The 20,623-nt window shown below is 42.5% G+C and overlaps 1 pseudogene; it reads left to right on the forward strand.

The window, feature by feature from the left end:
* Spty2d1-ps1 (SPT2 chromatin protein domain containing 1, pseudogene 1) overlaps positions 1–5,725 on the forward strand; it is a 55,008-nt pseudogene extending 49,283 nt beyond the window's left edge.
* Positions 5,726–20,623: the final 14,898 nt, after the last annotated feature.

Genomic DNA, 20,623 nt, shown 5'->3' on the forward strand with positions numbered 1-20,623 from the left:
AGAAGAATCTGACAAAATAGCCAAAAGTCCAGTTACACCCTGTATCCACGAGAAAACAAAAAGATTATAATAAAAAACTAAAATAGAAAAATTAAAACATACCAACGTAATTATTGCAATAAAGAGTATTTGCATCCCTCCCCCTAAATTCGTATGCTGAAATCCTGGCCGTCCAAATAATGCCCTTAGGAGGCTTGCCTTTGGGATGACTTCCAAGTAGAACCCTGGTGGATTGGCTTATGAGAAGTACCCCAGAGAGCCCCCCCAGTCATGCCATGTGAAGAGGTCAAGCCATGAGAAGATGGAAACAATCTACATCCCAGGAAAGGCGCTCACCAGAACCCTAGATCTGTTTCTAGCCTTCAGGACTGAGGGAAATAACTCTCTGTTGTTTATAAGCCACACAGTCTGTGGTACATTGTTAGAGCCACAGGAACAGGCTGAGATAATTACGGAGCTAGAAAGAAGCTGAGATCCTTCTATGAACAAAGAAAGTGAAGCTGTCTTATTACTGCAAGCCTCCCTCCTCCCAACCATCCACTCCCCATTTCCTTGAAAAAAAGGAGAGTCCTTTCTTCATTTCAGCCACACTTTTTTGTTTTCCTTTACACCAAAATCCCCCCAAAGGCTTGTAGCGCTTCCTGTTCTAACTCCTCTCCTACTCCACTCTAGCCTACTGCACTCAAGCATTTAACCCCATCTCCACCAAAAAATCTCTCACGGCATGCAGAGGCAATCCTCAGCTTCACTTTACAGGGAAGACCATTCCATCCCCTTGATACTACCTCTTTGCTTCACTGGGTTTCCATGATGCCTGATAGATACAGCCATATAAACAGTCACCACTACTCAGGCTTCCTCTCCCCAAAGAGGAAAGGGCTGTCTTCTGAGTGGGCTGCTCAGCCTTCATTTCCTTACCTGCTTCCCCTTAGGCAGCACTATTAAGATAGGGGTATTAATGGGGAAGCACCTTCTTCACCTGGCTATTCCTCATTTTCTATATGACCAGAGTGACGCTGGAAGCAGGGAGCATAGCCTCTGCCCAGGTCCCTGAGTGACTGTGTGGAGCAGAGCCCCTCTGTTGTGTGCCGGATGAATGTGGAGCCTCCACAATAGCATCTAAGTCCCAGGAACCAAGACCTTGAAAGGCAAGCATGCCTAGGCAGTCCTCACTCAATGTCTCTTTACGCTTCTCTGTTCTGTTACATTTGTTTCCATATTTTTATTGGTCCATGAGCATCTTTTGAGGGTTTTTGTTTTATTTTGTTCTGTTTTGCTTGTTCCTCAACTAGTCTCTAAGATAGCTAACTATGGAGCCTAAGGTCACGTGTTATAATCTAAAAATACTAATTGACTAGCTGAGTTACTAAACCTCAGAAAATAATCTGATTGGTCCTCAGCAAGTCAGGTGTCTACCTAGCTTTGACCAGGAAGATATACCTGAAATATCATCCTAGTGGTGGGAGTATCTACTTGGTGACCTTGTACATTCCAGAGAGTTCCTGTAGAAGTGAGCAAACTATGATATCCTTACATTGCTGTATGATGCCATTTCTTGTCTTCTCTGGCCTTATCTTCCATCTACTTATCCTAAACTTCCTTTACCCAAGGGATTTTGCTCGCTCTGTGACCTTCTCCACTCCAGTTTGCAGATTCTCCCAAGCCAAATGGCTTGAGTCAAGTCTTAGGAACCTTATAATGTCCAGGAACTTGTAGCCGTGTGTGTGTGTGTGTGTGTGTGTGTGTGTGTGTGTGTGTGTGTGTGTGTGTTGTCTACCTGTTTATATAATCCCCACCATCTCATACCCTAATCTATAATGCACAAACCATGCTGCAGGGCAGTACCACCACTACTGGCTTCAGTCCCTGTCTAGTGTAGTCAGATTCTTAGCCAGCCAGGCTAGATGTAAGCTAGTTCTTCCACAGCATTCATTATGATATTTGATCTCAGTGCTCGCTACAGATACTTTTAGAACTAAACTCTGTGGTCACCATTTCTTTTGTTCCTCCCAGTTAATTAAGCATGCATTTATTGTTAATTAGCTTTTCAATCATCTTTAAACATTTTAAATAAATTTTTAATTAAAACAGAATTATATTACTTCCCCCTTTCCCTTACCTGTCCCCAGCGCCTCCCAGGTTCCTCTACGTACAATTCCTCCCATCTCTCCTAAAACTAGTAGCCTCCATTTCTTTGATTTTACACACACACACACACACACACACACACACACACACCCCAACATATAAATATTACATGTTGCTTATGAGTATAAAGTATCATGGCTGGGTTATATTGGATAACTAATAAAATGGCTCATCCCTGAGAGAGGCTAATTCTCCCTCTTTCAGCATTTTTCAGTTATCTATGGATTTTTGTCTAGGGACAGGACCTCTAAGAGCTTTCTCCCTTTCATGCTAGCATGTCTACTTATATTACTATTGCCCTGGTCTTATTTATGCCACAATTTCTGGGAGAGACTGGTTCATAGCAGATTCCCCAGCATTCTGGCTCATAGACTCTTTCTGCCCACTCGTCTACAGTGTTCCCTGAGTGTAAGGTGCAGGAACCTTGATAAAGATGGGGCTGGACTCCGAGATCCACCAGATCTCCATGATGTGTTCAGTTGGGCTTTTCTGTGGTCTCTATCTGATATAAAAAGAAGCTTCTTTGATGAGGGATGGTAGCCACACTTGTATATGAAGATTTGGAGCTAGGAGATCTACAATGAAAACATCAAATCTCTGAAGAAAGAGACTGAAAGAGATAATAGAGAGGCATCTCATATTTGTGAATCACTAGAATTAATATTATGTGAAAATGACCATACTGCCCAAGATATGGAGAGCCCTTGATGACACTTCAAGGATATTGGCTAGAATATTTACATTAGGCTAGGACAAAGGAGTAGGTTCAAGTAAGAATTTGACATTGGGCTAGGACAAGGCTCAATATATTAGAGAGCTATAGTGATAAACAAAACAAAAGACCAAAGCAATATGATACTCATTCTGCAAATATATTTTTGTACCAGTGCCAATATGTGTCTAATTTAATCTCTACAACACACACAGACACACACGCACATATACACACACACATATACACACACACCCACAGGGAGGGGGGTTGTGGGGGAGACATCCATGCCTGTCACCCCCAACAAAAACTAGATCCACATAGATCAAAGACTTCAATTTAAAACTGATAGAAGAAAGTATAGGCAATACCCTACAACATACAAGTAGAGAAAAGGACTTTCTGGACAGAACCCTGTGCCAGAGTTAAGGCCACAGTTGATAAGTGGGGCCTCATAAAACTAAAAGACTTCTATACAGCAAGGAGACAATCAACTGTGCCAGACACAGTATGGCCATAGAAGTATGACACAGTCCCCACCCTAGAGCAGGGCCAGCAAGGCATGGGCCCCCTCAAGTACAAATGGTTGCTATAGTTGTGAAGCTTATTTGTATAATAATGTATATATTTTACTTCCTGTTCCTCCTTAAGGGAATGTTCTCCTTGCCAAAGTTAATGACTCCATAATACTCACAAACAGCACAATTCCAGGAGGTGAGGGTGTATCTAATGTTCCTTAGCAAAATGGTAATGTTGTGATCTTCAGGACAACTCTTAAGGCTGTGGGCAAGAACTCTGAAAACATGAGTTTAAGAATGTATAAACAGAATTTCTCAACTAAGCAATATACAAAGATGCAATGTGAATTGTATAAGGGGCTTCATGGACCCAAAAGAACAGAGGCAACTGCTCTAATGAGTTGATAAAGGGAAAAGGATAGGTAATAAAACAAGGCTCATGTTTCAAGTAATAAAGAGGCACATGGAAGTAAGGGAGTGGTGATCTCAGGGTGGGATCACACCCAGGTAAACTTATTGTTTGTGTTTACAAAGGCAGGCAGATTCTAGGACTTGTTATGTTAAAAAATATACTTGCTGTCTTTTTTTCTAAGAATCAAGAAGCTAATGTCATAAAATGCTGATTTGTGGAGTAATCAAAAGGGAATTTGGTGTACAAGAGCTGAACTAACAGAGAGAACTGCTTGGAGAGTGAACACATCTCTTTAAAAAAATTTTTTTTCTATCAGGTTTTCTGACTATGAGGAGGAGCAAGAGCCTCCCAAGGTTGAAAGCAAACCAAAGGCCCCCCTTAAAAGAGCCCCATCACCCATCATCCATGAACTTCACTGAGTTACTGAGACTAGCTGAGAAGAAGCAGTTTGAACCAGTGGAGATCAAGGTAGTGAAGAAAGCAGAAGATCGGTCCCTGACTGCAGAGGAACTGAGGGAGCGAGAGTTTCTTGAACGAAAGCATAGGAAAAAGAAACCTGAATCCGATGACAAACTACCTTTGCCCATGTTCAAAAGGGCGCTTTCTCATAAAGACGTCAGGGGCACACAGACCAGCAAAGGTACTGGGGACAGGCAGCTTCTTCCAAGGGATTGCTCTTTCCTCATGCTGGGAAGCAATTCAGACCCAGCACAGCCAATGAGAAACAAATAGCTCTGTCTTCATCCAAATCCCTGCCAGGAGAGAAGACCAAGGTTGGATCTGGTAGTAGTTCCCAGTTCTCACTTCGGGTCACAACAGGCCTGTTTTCAATGGGGCTGGAAAGCCCCACCCCAGCACCTGTTCACCAAGTGTCCCAAAGACTTCTGCTAGCGGGACCCAGAAATCTGCTTCGGAGCACACAGCCAAAAAGAATCTCTTCCTTCTCATCCGAGCCATTCCAAGCCCAGGCCCACAGTTCTCTCACACAACAGGGCTAAGAGTTCAGGTGTCAGACAGCGGGGAAGCAACTCTGGCCCTGCTCCTGGGCAGCCTAGCCTCGGGACAGCTCCATCCACACTTAGTTCTGACCCTGTGCCCAGGCGCCAGAATGGCAGATCCATCTCAGGACCTGAGTCTGTCAATGGGTTCAGAAAACTGGCCAGCAATTCACACCCCTCTGGACGAACAATCAATGGCACAAATGGCCCTGGGTGACCCATCAGTGGATCTGCTGGTTCTGGGAGACCTATGGGCAATTTCGGAGGCCCTGGGCAGCTGTAAATAGTCCACGTGACCTCCTATGACCAAAGAACAGTCTAGGCTCTCCTGGGCCGTCAGTCAGTGACCCTGGAAGACCTGTGAGCAGCTTAGGACCTGAACGAACAGTTAGTGACCCAGGCCTCCCCACAAAGCCCAAATGCACTGTTGTCTCAGAACCAATTTCTTCAAAGAATATTATTAGTCAGTCAAGCAATGGGTAGATAAATGGAATAAAACCTCTTCTCTCTGGCTACAGATCTGCCCAAAGTCCTCAGAGGCTTCCCTTCCCTACTGGCTACAAAAAGCCTTGAGAGGGGGAGGAGGAGGAGGAGGAGGAGGAGGAGGAGGAGGAGGAGGAGGAGGAGGAGGAGGAGGAGGAGGAGGAGGAGGAGGAGGAGGAGGAGGAGGACTTGGAAATGGATGATTTCATCAAAGATGAAGGAGAACCTCAGGAAGAAATACCCAAGCACATTCAAGAAATCTTTGTTTATGACCGAAAAAAAATATAAAGATGAAAGTGACCTTGCCTTATGTTATATGGAGAGAAGATAGAAGGAGTAGCAGAAGGAGGAAGCCGAGAGTTTAGGACTAGGTACGCAAGAGGACTTTAGAGGAAATGAGGCGCGAAGAGGAGGAAATGAACCGTCGAAAGCCAAGAAGCTGAAGCGACAGTAGCTGCTGCAGCTGCTGTGAATTCTGGGAGGAACACTGCTGCAAGGATTTCCTGCCTTCAGCCTGAGCGAGCCTCTTACTGGCTTTGATTCACACGTGGGTACACAAGAGGAAGGAATACATACTGTCGATTGCAGGCTATCGTTGGAGTGTGCAGTGTTTTCAAACTGTCCAGCATGGAACCTGTAATGGAGAGGATACAAAGCTGGCTGTGTATCTGTTGAGTTTAGCCATTCACGGGGTCCGGCCTCGGTCTTGATGAGCTCTGCACGCTAATGTGGGACCGCTCCCCAGTCAGCTGATCAGTGTTCCTTTGCTACTTCAGCAGGAGAAAAAGATCGATGTGTGAGTAGGGTACCACCCAGATCGCAGTCTGACTTGTCCTTAGGAAGGGCCTGGCCCCTCTGTGAACGCTGCCAGCAATAAAGGGACCTGTCCTAGTCTGTGCTTGAATTGAAAACCCAGGAAAGAGTAGGCTTTACAGATATTACACGAGTCTCATCCTTGTGATTTTGACACACGAAATAGAATGAATTATATTGTGCTTAGTGTATTTGTGAGTTGAATGCTAAGTATTCTTCATTGATATTAGGTAATAAAAGTTTCTTAAGTTAAAATACAAATTTGGCTGGAATAAGAATGTTCTTTTCCAGTTTTCCTTCCAAGCTTACTGTTATGCTGATTTTGCATGAAGTAGATGAGGGCCCTTACTATTATGGTGATTGGTTTTTGTTTGTTTGTTTAATTCTGGTTTATATTAGAGAAAGATGGTTATTCAAATGTTAGATTTGAAAGGGTAATAGTTTAAAAATTAGCAAGCAACATATATTTTGGCCCCTTCTGTTTCATTCTCCCCATTAAAATGCTATTTGGGACCCTAAGGTGCCCCTGTACCTCTTGATGTTAATAACATTGCATTTTTAGCTTAAATTCCTTAGAAAATGTTAATGACCAAAAAGCCAAATATTTTGTGTATCAGGAATACCACCTTCTCTTTGTCCATATTGCACTTTTATTTCTAACTGTGCAACCACTGTGAAGAGATCATTTCTCCTGTTGTTAGTATTTTACTGAACTGTGTGAAACCCTAAGTTCTAACCTGCTTAAAGCCAGGTCTACAGACTTGATGTCACTTCAGCCTCGAATCCATCCAGGCTGGTCTATGGTCTGGCTGGAAGGAAGTCATGTCTCAAGGACAGTCAGCAACAGAAAATGGAATAACATGCTAGAGACTGGAGGGTGGAAGATTGGGAGTAGCCAGAATTCGGTTTGGGGGACGATTCCACAATGAATCTGGCTGTCTTAAACTGTTAAGCCATGAGGGGTGGGAAGCTGGAGAGGTTGTCTCGCAAAGAACTCTTACTTTTCAACAGGTCCAGACTTTATGCATTTTGTCCATGATGTCTTCATTCTTTTTTGTTTTTTTAAGATTTACTTATTTTATGTATGTGAGTACACTGTAGCTGTCTTGAGACACACCAGAAGAGGGCAGCAGATCTCATTACAAATGGTTGTGAGCCACCATGTGGTTGCTGGGAATTGAACTCAGGACCTCTGAAAGAGCAGTCAGTGCCCTTAACCACTGAGCCATCTCTCCAGCCCCGACATCTTCATTCTTTAAGCTTGAGTATTATGGGTAATCAGGTTTCGCCTTCCTTTGTGGGACCAAAACAAACTCATTTTGAATTGAGTCAAACTTTGAGAAAAGGCAAGGATTTAATTTTAGAGGGTATAGAACGCTATGATTCTCCATGGGGGTCTTTATACACTGGTAGCAGAAAGTCTATTAACTTCCCTTTCCCTAGCCCACAGTTAATATAAAAGGAGTAAGATTCCACTTGATAAGTAGGTTTGCAACATTGTGTAATTGCTATCACTTGTGTGTTTTCCCTCCTGTGTGATTTTCCCTGATTACCCTTTTTTCATATTCATACTCTGGAATCTCTAATTGTAGTCAAAGTTACTGGCCGAAAGTTTACCATGCTCGATGTCAGGGTGCAGCTGTTTGGGTAGAAAGGAGGCATTGTGCTAGATTAGAGTTTCAGAGTTTGGTAGAGTGAGGTTGTAATGTCTGTGGTCTATGCATGCATTTCTGTAACAGATATGCATTGACTTTTACATAAGTATGCTTGTGTGGCTCATTGAGTGTATGTACTGGCTGGTTTTGTGTGTCAACTTGACACAAGCTGAAGTTATCCCAGAGAAAGGAGTCTCAGTTGAGGCAATGCCTCCATGAGACCCAGCTGTAAGGCATTTTTTCAACTAGTGATCAAGGGGGAGGACCCAGCTCATTGTGGGTGGTGCCATCCCTGGGTTGGTGGTCTTGGGTTCTATAAGGAAGCAAGCTGAGCAAGCCAGGGGAAGCAAGCCAGTAAGTAACATCCCTCCATGGCCTCTGCATCAGCTCCTTCTTCCTGACCTGCCTGAGTTCCTGTCCTGACTTCCTTTGGTGATGAACAGCAATGTGGAAGTGTGAGCTTAATAAACCCTTTCCTCCCCAACTTGCTTCTTGGTCATGATGTTTTGTGCAGGAATAGAAACCCTGACTAAGACATTGAGAAAACACAGGAGAGAAAGATTGTAAGTCCAAAACATGCCTTCCACTTTGCTCTTCAGTATTTCCTGACCACCTAGAAGAAGCTCGCAAGCCTTTGAAGAAACAGCAGCAGGCTGTTATTTTTTTTTCAAGGTTTACAAATTAAGTGCTTAATTTTTAACGTATTCTCTCTACTGTTTTGATTTTCAGATTTTGATTCAGTATTTGAAGATGTGACTTTTATCATTGGGTAATGTTAATTCTCGGATGTAGTAATGTCGTTCCACAGTTGTAATGTTACACGATCATGGGTGTGGCATTCTCTAACAAATTATGGGACAAGAAAGTCATTTTCGTAGAACTCATGGCTCCGATTGCACAGTCCCCTTGCTTAAGCACAGGGCACCTTCTTAAGGCTACTTCAGAACTGGTCTTTGTACTTTCTCTAAGCAATGGATGCAGTCGTGTCCATTTAGAGGCAGGGTACCAGGCGCCACAGGCAGCCCTAGATGTGTGCCATGGGAAAGTTCAAAGACAGGAACAAAGTCTACAGGAACTCAAAACTTCATTTTTGTAATGGTAAACCCCCCCCAAGACTTTCTCCAAGAATTAAATTGTTTTGTATTTTGTAACTTAAAAGCAGCTAGTAGTAGTACGTTTCTGAGATATAGCAGGAGACCAAAACATTTTTTGGAAAAAGAATAAATATATAAGGAGAGACTGGTTGGTTTATTTTCAGTGTGCTGATTAGACTATTTATTTTGTGATTGGATGTGATGAAATACATATTCAGGTGTTTAGAGTGAGATTAAGAGCGGGATATAGATTTCTTCGGCATTATTAAATCCATGATGTCTTTTACATATTGGACAGATCAAATATGGAAGAAAACCACTTTGGCATAGCCTAGCTTGTTTTCTGGTGCTGTTGACCTGCAGAAGAGTATACTTATGCATATGCAGGAGAATTCTTCACAATTTACACATACAAGAAATTGTAGGCATTGAAATATTTTATTGATTAAAACAAATGCTTTTGACTAAGTCATATTGTGCAGCTACCAAAAGCAAAGCACCGGAATTTTCCACCATGCTTTAGAAAAGTTTTGCAATAAAACTGTGTTACATTCAAAACTTTAAAAACCATATGCACACTGACGCTAGTACAGTAAAAATGCTTTGTCATGGGAGATTTAAAAGGAACACGAAGTGACAGAATTGGTTTCATTAGATAGCAAAACGTACAAGTTAAAGTGGTTTAAACTATGTATTGCTCTAGAAGCTATTTTCAGAGTAAATAAATATTTAAGTAAATTAAAATAATATTGCTTTAGACAGATGGCACAAAGCCCAGAGCCCCTGTCAGACAAGCAATTTATTATACCCAGAATGTACATTTCTGTGACTCATTAACTAGGATTGCGGCCCAACATCAACAACTAGGAGGGAAAAAACCACAAAATTTATATGGTCTGTAGAATGAGAATCAAAATTAAGAAAAGAGAAAAATGAAGATTATTTTTAAAAAGTTAAAGATGTATCCAAGTTCATTTGTGTCTCTGTGGGGATTTCTAATTTTAAAACATGGCAGTGTTTTGAAATGGACTAGGGGGATCCAGCAGGAGATATATTGCCCATGAGATCATTTGATACACTTTTGTGTTCCCAGTGCTAAGAGCTCACTAAATATTTGTCGAGTAAGCGAATGAGTACATGGAGGGGTTTATGGAAAGCTTCCATGGAAACACATTTATCCACTGTCCAACTTCAGGAGCTTTGTGATGCTTAGCAAAACGGTCCGTTACAATTTTCACCAGTGAAATGAGAATCGTGTTATGCAACACCAGACACTGTCTGCTTCAATAAGAGTTTAACACAGGTCTGATATTGGATCTATAAGCTAAGGCGGCCAGAACAAAACCAGTGACTTCTTCACAATAAAGATTTATAACCGTATCTATTTCTAAGAGGAAAATTCTAGCCTTCTATTGTTCCCAACCAATGCTATCACTTTGGCTCCTCTACATTTTTGACCTGTTGTTTTAGAGTTCAGCTTAATTCTGTAACAGATGTGCCCCTCTCCCAATGCAGATCTCCCATTTCCACTCCAGTTATGGGGACCAAATTCAGGTTCTGGTACATGCTAGGCAAATGTTTGTTGGGCCCTACCTTGGGGTGTTCCCCTTCCCCATCGCTGAGCCTTTCCACCTGCTATGGCAAGAAGTTGTTTACACCCTGGGCAGCTGCTCTCAGCTCCTGTTTTGGGGCTGGGACTTTCCACTACACAGATTTTTCCTGTTTTCCTGGTTGGGGATTTTCCACCTGCTCTATTACTTTTCCCCTGCTTTTGCCTCTAGTATATAAGGAGATCTCAGTAAAACCTGGATGGCATTCTCTTAAGACGAATGACCCGGGTATGTGTTTCTTCTTCAATCTCGCAGGCCTACGCCCAGTTCTCAGTGTCGTGATGATGCAGGCATCGTCAAACATTCTACCCCTGAGCTACCTCTAGCCCTTAGAATTATCTCTCGTGAGCCTAGTGTATGCAAAGAGTGAGGTTATCTTCAACTACTCTGTCTTAGTTAGGGTTGTAGTGCTGTGGACAGACACCATGACCATTCATTCGCGTGCTTGCATCAGCAGCGATGTGTTCATTGTTGTTCAACCTCTTGTCGTGCCCTGTGTTCTGTCATGTTCTGTCATTCATGGACTTTTGTCATTGACATTTTAATTGCGTCCATGTTTGTTAGCTTACTTGCTATTACAAACGAGTCTGTGGCCCAAGAGCTATTATTGCATGCTGTCTTTGTGTGAACACATAATGATTTTAGTTGTTACAAGAACTGTGGAATCTACTACATGACGTCACTCTACGTCTGTTACGTGAACTTCACACTATGTGTAGATGATTCTTCTCCCACCAGAAGTGGGATTGCTAGAGGGTAAGACTTGAAGACTGTGGGCATCCTTACTTCTGACTCAAGCTCTTTCTTCTTTCTGTTGATAGAGATCAAAGTAAGCTATGCCAGAAGCTTCCACTGCTATATCCTCAGTCCACTCCAACCACCATGCCTTCTATCCTGGCTAGATTTTTATCAACTTTATACAGCCTAACTAGTGCTGGTTGGGAAACGGGAAATCAAATGGAAGAATTGCCTTAATCGATTGAACTGTGGGGGTTGTCTTGATATAAATGGGCAGCATCATCCGAGGCAGGCCACCCTGGTGTATATGAGGAAGCTAGCAGAGAGAAAGCAGGAAAGTACTCCTCCATAGTTTTCGCCTCAAGTTCCCGACTCGAATTCCTGCCTTGACTTACCTCAATGAGGGATTGCAACTTGAAAGTATAAGTGGAAACAAACCCTGTAGCTGGGCTTTTGGTTACTTTGTGGGTTCTTCTTTCTTCCACCTTCTTCACCCTTATTCTACCCTTCCAACCCCCTAATACTAGTTAGGAGAGATAAAAGGCTGGGGGCAAGGGGAGGGGCTGGAGAGATGGCTCAGTGGTTAAGAGCATTGACTGCTCTTCCAGGGGTCCTGAGTTCAATTCCCAGCAACCACATGGTGGCTTATAACCATCTGTAATGAGATCTGCTGCCCTCTTCTGGTGTGTCTGAAGACAGCTACAGTGTACTCATATAAATAAAATAAATAAATATTAAAAAAAAACAATGGAAGGGAAATAGGTAGACTCTATCATTAGACTACTTCCTGCTGATTAGGGGCACTGAGGTCCTTGGGGAAAGTTTGATCTTGGTTGTCAGGACATCTAATTTCTTCTTGTTGTGTCTTCTTTGTAAATGACTACTTAGAAAACTATGACCAACAGCTCCCCAACTCTTTGGGCCCTAGCATTTTTATACCCTCTGAAGAGTTCCCAGAATTCCATATATCACATAAAAGCAGAAACTATTTGCAGCTGGCAAACCCACACCCCTGCTAGAGGACAAGGCAAATCATAGTCAGCTGCTGTGGATAATCTGAAGCAGCCCCATATCCCACCCTTGGGATTAAAATGAAAACCTATTCTTATAATATTTGTGGGGTTTTTTTTTGAAACCAAAATTCTCACAGCAAAGTTCCATTTTCCCTCGAATTGCATTTGGTCAGTGCTTTGTCATAGCAACAGAGAGGTACAACAGAACACCTTCCCTGCCATGAGGACCCGAAACCGTTAGCCAAAACAAATCCTTCTTCTCTAAAGCAATCTCTGCAGATATCCTATCACAAAGGTGTGGAGGGGAAGAGTTTAGCACAATGAGAGGTAAAACATTATTTGCAGCTCAGTGGGTAGCTTAAGGCTGAGGGTAGAATAAAGTTTATGTCCTAAACTCCAATGTCAGCATGAAGCAGATAGAATTTGAAGCTGGTCGTTCATCGAAGGAAATCATAGCAATAAAATCCAACTCTCTTGGCACTAGAAAAGAAGTCTTTGAATTTGATAGAAAAGAATTCCTGAATTTGACAGTGCTACATAAATCTTCACATCTAAGAAACTCAAACTCTGGGTAGGATACATTCAAAGAAATCCACACAGCACTAATTTGCTAGAAACCAAGTGCACAAAAGAATCTTAAAAGGAACAAGAGAGGGTAACTTCTCATTCACAAGGAATTAACAAGGAGATTAACAGTTTTTCAGGAGAGCAAAGGAGCACCCACTGAGACAGTGGGTGACACAGTCCAAACACTCAAAAAGACCCTTGATCAAAATAATTCAAAAGTAGAAGTGGGAGGCAGAGACAGCTTGGTGGTTAAGAGCACTTGCTACTCTGTCACTGGACTGGAGTTCAGCTCTCAGTTCCCAGGACCCATGTCATTGGACAGTTCACAATCTTCTGTAACTTCAGCTCTAGGGATCCAGTGCCTTCTTCTGGCCTCTCTGTGTGTGTGTGTGTGTGTGTGCAAGCATGGGACACGTACACAATAATAATATTAGTAATAATAATAAAAATGGTAAGTCGTATTCAGGAATGCAAAGGGTCTAGAATGTTCAAAGTGAATGTTCAAAGGCAGCACCACTGGAGAATTTAGATCTTAATTCTTACTATAACCAATACATTGTGATCCCATCATAAAAACAGACTTACAGATTGGTGGAAATGGCCTTGTGTTCTAGCAAGTACTGAAATAATAGCAGAAAAGCATGAAAATAGAATAGGACGGAGATTCCAGAAACACACACACACATGTACACACACATACACCATACACATGCACACACACATACCCATGCACACATATACACATATACACATACAAACATACAGACACACACACACACACACACACACACACTTAATTTCTGCCATGGCACATAGTCAAAATTAGTTGTCTTTTAACAAATAGTGTTAACATGCATAGAGTGGAGTGGGACCTTTGTCTCAAGTTATTTCACACACTCATAATACTGTAGAATTTGATGTGAATGCTAAGTTCGTAGAACCCTTCTAAAACCACAGGCATGTATTTGGACAGAAGTCCAAATGCTGCGTCTTATGTATCTGAGGCTATCTTTCAATTCCTTATAACTAAGGATGGTTTTGAACTCCTCACCCTTCTGCTTCTGCCAACATATCTGGTAATCTTGAGATAGAATTTGGTTTTCTAGATGTGATAACCTAAGTCATCATCAACAGGGAAAAAAAGGAGATTTTTTTTCCCCTCAAAACAAACAACAAGCAAAAAAATGCCAACGAAACAATCCCTAACGATTGTGATTCAAATAGCATTCACAAGATGAGAATTGAAGCCAGATGAGGCGGCACACAACTTGCCAAACCTGAGGAGAGTGGGCAGGAAGATTGTGCATTTGAGGCCATCTTGAGTTAGATAGCACCCCCACCCCCACCCCACACACACCTTAAGAGAGGGGGCGATTGGAACAAGGAGCTAAAACTGCCTTCTCTTGCTTGATGTGATTTGTTACAAGGGGGAGAAAGAGCATAGTAGCAAGGTTACCCAAAATATCCAGTGAAGTATAATTGTCTGGCATGGGTCAGCCATTCAGAACCATTAGCATTTTTCTAGTTAGCAATTACCCAGGAGAAAAATGCAGCCTTTAAAATATACCATTAGAACTGCCAGATGCTGAGACAAGGGCTCGGACACCTATGAGTGACAAGTTACATGTTGACAGCTAGCATGAAGAGGATCTCGAGTAAGTGTTGAGACACTTTGGACTCTCAGGCAGATTAATCAAGCATTATATAAGGATCATTAACTATGGTTTTCGTTTGGGTGTTTTGAGGGCTTAGAAACATTTCCTCTAACAGGCACACAGAGGAAAGTTCAACGATCGTGACTTGCAAAGCTACAACTCTTTCAAAACAAGCAGCTAATTTTAAAGAGGATGGCGAAGCTGCCCTGTCCTGCCAGCTGTGTATATTTATTCTTGCCACCGATAACGATGTAAGTTGCTATGGCAATGGCTGTTGGCTAGATCAAGGCTGGGCTGGGCTTTCCAAAGGGTGGAAAACTGGAACTTCCTGCCTATGACAGGTAAACCATCCAGCATATTGTCCAAACTAATGCCAAAGAAAGATATATATATATATATATATATTTGCCCCTCATAACTTAAAGGGACTATGTTCCTGGGTAGAAGGGAGTGCAGTTAGACCGTGACTCAACTCTGTTTAACATATATAGAGTATGTGGATTGTGTTCAAACAGCATTATGTTAATCACATTTTTATAGACAATATAACCATGAGTATGCCTTGTTTAGTGACTGCTATTTGTTTAGTGTGATTTGGGGGTCTACCCTGCAATTTACATGTCACTTATGGTTTGGGGTCTTTAATTCATTCACATGTGACTCCAGATTTCAGAAGCCTATTAGACATTCAAGTGGTGGTGCTGGCTTAAAGGTTAGATGGGAACCCATAGCTCCTCAGAAGGAGAACTGTTAATGTACCAGCAAATCAGCTACACATCTGTGTCCCTGGGACTGGGAGGGTCACTTGGAGGAGGAGTGTTCTAGTGACAGAGAGGAGTAAGCACAAAATCCCCCCAGAGCATTGCTCTTTAGATGTTGGGAGATGGAGGGGCCAGTTCAGGAGGTGAGGGTCCCATGGGAAGGGCAGAATCAGTCTGAAGTATTTGGAGAGGGGTGGGAAGTTGTGAGCTGTTGCTGAACGATGTTGTTAGAGATCATTGAGAGCTGCCTTGGGCATGAGTCACCATGTGGTATGACAGTAAGCTTGGAAACGAGTCACCATATGGCTTGACAGTGACCTTGAAAAGTACCATATTGGCTGAGCGCTAGACATTAAGGAGGCAGAACGGGATGAGTTCAAGAGCTCCCACAAACAGCCACAGTTAAACTCAGTGGGTCACACACACAAAAGACAGGGAAACAGAAGGGGAGTGGGGGATATGCAATGTGGGGAGACAGGACAAACAAGAGCAGCTGTAATGCCAAGATAGGATCTCACAACTATAGTATTTTATTTATTTGATAGCATCATAGATGTATATGGCAAATTTTACTGATCCTCACCTCCGACACCCCGTCTCATCCCCTCACAGGAACCCTCTTCTCAACAAGTCAGTCCTACTCTCTTGACTTCTGTGCAAATGTGACTCACTGAGATTAATTACAGTTGTTTGCATGAGTGTTAGTGGAAGATTATGCCCAGGCACATGGGCAACTTAACCATGGGTATACCACTGAAGAAAGTGACCTTCCCACCTAAGCGACTATTAGCTGCCAATAGTCCCTTAGGGAGGTATGGGTTCTCATGAACCCCTCCCCCGTCTATGATGAAATATTGATGGTGAGGCATGTATTTTTTAGGTAAACAACTAAAACCATAATAAAATGTTAAGGTATCTATTTATTATATATGTAATATGTACATATATAATGTATAGTATAGTTACCAACCATGACAGGCAACAGTGGTTTTGTGCTGTCTGTCTGTCCATCCATCCATCCTTCTATCTATCTATCTATCTATCTATCTATCTATCTACCTACCTACCTACCTATCTATCAATCTCCATCTATCTCTCTCTCTCTCCCCTGAGTGGGTTGAATTAGGGTCACTTATATGAGCTACACGAAGGGTTAATTGTGTGATCATGAGGATTTTCCCAGTGGCTATAGCACTGAAAAAAGTGGCCTCCCCTACCCCAGTCATTAACAGCTTCCTAGAGAGGAATGGGACTTAGCAGGCCCTTCCCCCATTCCAAAAAGGATTATTGACAAATTCAATCTTTTGGAAGTCTTGTTAATCACAGCCACTCTGAGCACATTAGCACAAGGGTCTTCTCATGCTCAGAAGACTGCTCTCCACCATGCTGCCCTCTTCTTGGGCTTTTCCCCTCTTCTGCAGTGCTTCGTAAGCCTCTGCAGAGGTGAAATTGAGGTCCTATTGAGGGAAATTACTACTGCCCACTGCAAAGGAAGCTTTCCCTGGCCCAAACTGAGAACAGCACTGATCTCTGTACATAAACACAAACATTTAGAAGACAGTTTGATAGACACAACATTCTATTTAGCAAAAACAAACAGTAATAGCTTTCCTAATAGTGTCTATGACCTCTCCAACCATGGGCTTTTAACCAGGCCAAGATAGAATAGTTTAAGATGCCATCACGTCTGATCTTACTGATTTGATAATTGGAATGATCTGGCGGTGGGAACAAATCAAACAACATAGCTTGGGAGGAGTAGAGAGCTGCAAGATCATAGTTCTTGAGAGCAAAAGGAAATGCAGACCTAAAATCCAAGCAGAAGGATGGTTTTCCTTGATCCTCAATGGGAAAGGGGTTAGAGAGCGTAGGAGTAGCATAGCCATGTTGATAGACTTTCAGGTATACATGGAATGGTTCTTTCCCAGCTTGCCCCTTTTCCTGTAATGTGTTTGGCAATTCTATTTACTGAGAACGTAGAGGCCTGGGTGAGGATGGTTTGGGAAGAGAAGACAAAGTGTGAAACATCACAGAAGGGAAAGCAACAAAATTGTAAGAGGACAGGCAGGGTCCTGAGGGAGCCAAGAATGAATGACACTGGAAAAGAAAATCAATCCCCCGTGATTTGTGTGATTAATTTCCACAGGCATGCCTGTCTGTTTATGCAGAGGAGTGCAGATGAGGAGTAGGTGAGTCAGTCAGGGTTCGGTGCTGCACAAAGTACAACTCAGGATGTTTTGATTGCAAGAAACAGAACCTCTTTCTCCAATCGATAGGAAGAGGAATGATTGAATTAGAGGTTCAGAGTGGGGATCAAGCTCCAGGGCTGGCTGACTCGGTGGCTCCATGAGTTCATCAGGGTTCTTTTATTTCCCCTACTCTCTGTCTCGATCCATGCATCTCCTTCTAAAAGCTTGCACCTTGCTGCTGAGACATGACTTGAGTAGAGAAATTTTCATTGGGCACAGGATAGAGATCTTGTCATTGCAACACTGTGTACTGACTGGCTCCATCCAGGTCTTCTGAGTCAATTGGTGGCAGAGAGTTAGTACAATGGATTTGCGTCAGTGATTCTCAAAGTGTGATTGTTATATTATTTGGTTTTGTTTTTTAAAATGACCTTTGTTTCCTGTACCTGGGAGGCAGAGGCAGGCAGATCTCTGAGTCTGAGGCTACAGATCTTATTTTATAGAGCAAGTTCCAGGACACCTAGGGCTACACAGAAAACAAACAAAAATAAACAAAAAAAAAAAAAAAAAGGAAGGAAGGAAGGAAAGAAGGAATTGGGTCTCACTCTAGTTCTGTTGTATCTAGGGGGTAGTTAGTAGGTAGAACCTGCCATAGGTAACTTATTAAGACCTCCAGACAATTCTGATGCAGCACAAAGGTTTAAAAACTGGTTTAGAGTGACACCGTGAACACTGAATAAAATGAGGGCTCTGTACAGCTGAGCATCTTAGTGTGGGAAAGTCCCCGAGATAAAGGTATTTGCAGTGTACATTCTAGGGATGGGTCCTTTGACAAGGATTCGAAGGGAAATGCCCAGGGATGTTCGGTGGTGGGGAGTGGTATGGTAATAGATCTTGGTGAAAGTGAAGAATTAAGATTCGGTAGCAGGGTTGCTTGGGGCTGGGTAAACCACCACCCCACCCCCACACACCCACACCCTGTCTATCCTAGTACAGGCAATCCTAATAAAACTCAGTGAACCACCGAAGAGAGGAAGGGGAGGAGGGGAGGAGGGAGGGAGGGAGGGAGAGAGAGACACACAGAGAGAGACAGAAAGAGAGAAAACAGGAGACAGATTTGTTTAGAAGGAGAAGGAGATAAAAGAAAGTAACAGGAGGTGTTAAAGAATATCCCCTAAAGGTGAGGAAGCAGGATAGAAGGCATGTGGTCAATAGGATGCTCACGTATCAACCAGTGCCCAAGGGCCATAAGTTTGGACCAAACCACATCAAGCACTTGCTGCTCCTGGCCAACAAATGAAGGTGGCATTAATGTGAAGGTCAGCTGTGTAGAGAAACATACACTTTAGATGATTGGCTTTGGCCCAATAACTCCCTCTTTACTTTAAGAACCTTCCTTCGAGGTCATGGATTTCTACAAATCTACCCAGCTTGAAGTGGAAATTTCTGGTTTCTTTGGAGACTTGGTTATAGGTTTTTTTGTTTTGTTTTGTTTTGTTTTGTTTTGTTTTGTTTTGTTTTTTTGGCAAGTGTCCTATGAGAGGATCTCTTGCTGAGGCAGACACATGGGAGGATGTTTTGCTGAGAACAGATGTCTTGTTTTTCTGGAAGCTGCCTTGAAAAGGGGGTATGTGATGTTTTGCTAGAGTGGATGCTTGAAAAAAAAAAACCTGAGAAAAGAAAAACAAACAACAACAAAAAAAGAAAGAAAAAGAAAGGAAAAATACCTGAGAAAAGGGAAAAAACAAACAACAAAACAAAAAAGGAAAAGAAAAAGAAAAAAAGGAAAAAATACCAGAGAAAGGAAAAATCAAACATTAACAACAACAACAACAACGAAAACATACCTAAGGTTTGGAAAGGGTATAAATATAACCCAACAAGCAGTGGACTATGCTATGTGGCATTGGTTTGCCTTGCTGTTCATCTTTGCTGATGGCTCTGGAGCATCAGTTTGCCTTGCCTTCTTTGCTGATCATCATTTGTCCTGACTTTGTAGAGAGAAACGCACCCATGAACTTCCAGTAGTATTCCGGTAGCTTCTTGTCACTTCCGTAGACTCGGGTCATTTGGTAGAGCCTCAGTTTCTTCTGGATAGAACCGCTGCTGCTGATTCAGGAGTGGTGTTTGCCAGTGGACTGAGCTACCACTGCTGATTCACATGAACAGAACTGATGCTATCCTGACAGTGAAGATTGGAGTTGCCCCAAAGAACTGTTTCTAAAAAGGTCCACTCCTCCTTTGTCCTATTAACTTTTCCTTCCTACTCACTCTGGTGGGTGGTGGGCTAGAAGGGAGGTTAAAGCATTCAAGAACCCTTATTAAAGTAGGTTTTGAAAAAAAATATAAGCCTATAACAGCTTTCTTGACTTTCTTCATTCACATTAAATTTGCATCATAATTTAATAATTCCTAGATTTACTCAACTCCCTCAATATTTTTCTCACGCAGGCACATCCCCTGTTGAAGTCCTTGGCATCTGCTTCTTAGAGGATGTAGAAGAAGACAGAAAGTTCCTGGCTGGAATTTGAAGATTGATGATGCACCAGGTACTTTGCATCCATCTGTGTCACTAGGATAGCCCTAGTCACCAATTTGCAGGCTCACCAATAAGAACTGGAGAAATATAGTGATGATTACCATAGCATCATGGGATAGTCAGGGCTATCCTGGAGTCTTTGGCATGAGCATCTCTAAAGCTGTTAGGAAGATGTTGCTAGTAGATGATAGATGAATACATACCCAGTGGTTCAGTGAGGGACCTAGTACTCAGTTGTTAAATATCTCACTGACAAGCACCTGTGGGGGAAGTACAACTCAATTACATTGTATGGTTACAGCCTCTATGGATAGTGAAGCCCCTGCCAGGCACTGTAAGATGTTTTCTTCCACTGTTTCCCTTCACTGTGGCCATCAGCAGAGAAGGAAGATAGGCAAACATTTTACAAGTGGGGTGTGTGTATGCACGCACACGTGTGTCATTGTGTGTGTGTCATTTGTGCATGTGCATGCATGTAGACCTCTGCATATGAGTGTAGATGCATATGTAAGCATTCCTGTATATGTGGAGGCCAGAGGGTAAGAACCTCTGATGCTGTCTTCTTAGGAGCCATAATCTTGTTTATCAAGGCAAGTTCTCTTATTGCCAATCAAGTAAGACTGAAGTATTGAATGTCTCTGTGTCCCCAGTGCTAGGATTACAAATGAGCATTGCTGTGCATAGCTTTTTTTTTTTAAACATAGATTCTAGGGGCTAC

This window comes from Rattus norvegicus, chromosome 18 (genome assembly GCF_021556685.1).
Source record: "Rattus norvegicus strain SHRSP/BbbUtx chromosome 18, alternate assembly SHRSP_T2T, whole genome shotgun sequence".
Classification (NCBI taxonomy): domain Eukaryota; kingdom Metazoa; phylum Chordata; class Mammalia; order Rodentia; family Muridae; genus Rattus; species Rattus norvegicus.